The sequence below is a fragment of the Elephantulus edwardii genome, unplaced genomic scaffold (assembly GCF_000299155.1).
Source record: "Elephantulus edwardii isolate Elephantulus edwardi_28Jun2011 unplaced genomic scaffold, EleEdw1.0 scaffold00019, whole genome shotgun sequence".
NCBI lineage: Eukaryota > Metazoa > Chordata > Mammalia > Macroscelidea > Macroscelididae > Elephantulus > Elephantulus edwardii.
Window position 1 is genome coordinate 25,364,995 of NW_006399769.1, and position 1,353 is coordinate 25,366,347.

A 1,353-nucleotide genomic window follows, 5' to 3' on the forward strand; every position below is an offset into this window, starting at 1 on the left:
GTAGACAAGAAAATTAATACTACAGAAAATGAAGGAAGAGGATTTGTTGAGGTTACCTGCTTGTTAGTCAGCCTGGTGTGTTACATAGCAACTGCATGCTATGTATACAGTGATCTGTTCCGTAGGATCCTTTGGCTAAAATATTCATGGAAGTCGATCTCCATGTTAAGTCTTTCTTCTTCAAGCTTTCTCAGTGGACGTAAACTACAAACCTTTGGGTAAGCGCGCCACCAAAAATCATTTGTATCTTCGAGCTCCTGAATGAGCGTTGCCAAATATTATAACTTTTATAAAGCAAGTAATTGCTATAGTGTCAGTTGTGCCTCATAGACCCCTCATAAAGAGTTTAAAAACAAAAAAATTAAGAGCAGTTTGGAGTCATGAAACAAGAAAATATGTGCTCTCCAAACAGTGACTAAGAATCACATAGGATTCGTGTTAATCTTTTCATTTTCTTGGTAGCCACATCACTTTGTTTGTTGTTTGTTTGAATATTTTTAACATTTAATAATAATGTTTAATTTTCTTACATTTATACCATATACAGTCCATAATATATTATTAATGGGTATGCATAGCTCTTTCTCCTTATTTTGAGTCATGTTGCATCAGCAAATTAAAGGTTAACAGCAAATGATGGTTCTGAAGGCTTTCAAGTAGTCACTACATTAAGGATACAACTCTTCTCCAACCGTATTTTGAGTACTTTCAACCTAAGTGGCTTTTCTGGAACTATATTTTTCAATGTTCTGAGGCTATTCATACTGTTTTCAAGGGTTAATTATTTCCAAAATGGATGAGCAGGTCTTCTTCTTAGTCGGCTTTAGTTTGGACTTGTTGTTATGTTATGCAATCCTAGGTATAGAATGGAACATTAGGACTATGCATTTTATAATAAAAACTCCAAGAATATTTTTTATCAAGATTACTTTTAATAAGGTGAAACACTGCTCCTTTCCTTTCCACCTCTTCTTTCCTAACCACCAACTGCTCTGATGAGCTCTACTTTCACAATAAAATGCAGTGAATCTTAACCAAATGCGCTCTGTCAATGAACCACTCTGTTACTGCCATACAAACCTGTCCCCAGCATTGTCACATTCCTTTGTCAGGACAGTTTAAATCTATTTACATAAATTACCTACCTAATTTAATTACATTTCATGTAAATACATGTATTGTTGAGTTCCAAACAAAAGTTGCATATATTAAAACTAAGTTAAATGTTTCAGAAAGACACAATAAAAGTAAATTGCTAAAAAAGAGTTCTTTAGAACTTGTGTGGATGGGAAAATTGTCTATCTGTGTTTCATTGATTATGCAAAGGCATTTGACTGTGTGGATCATAACAAA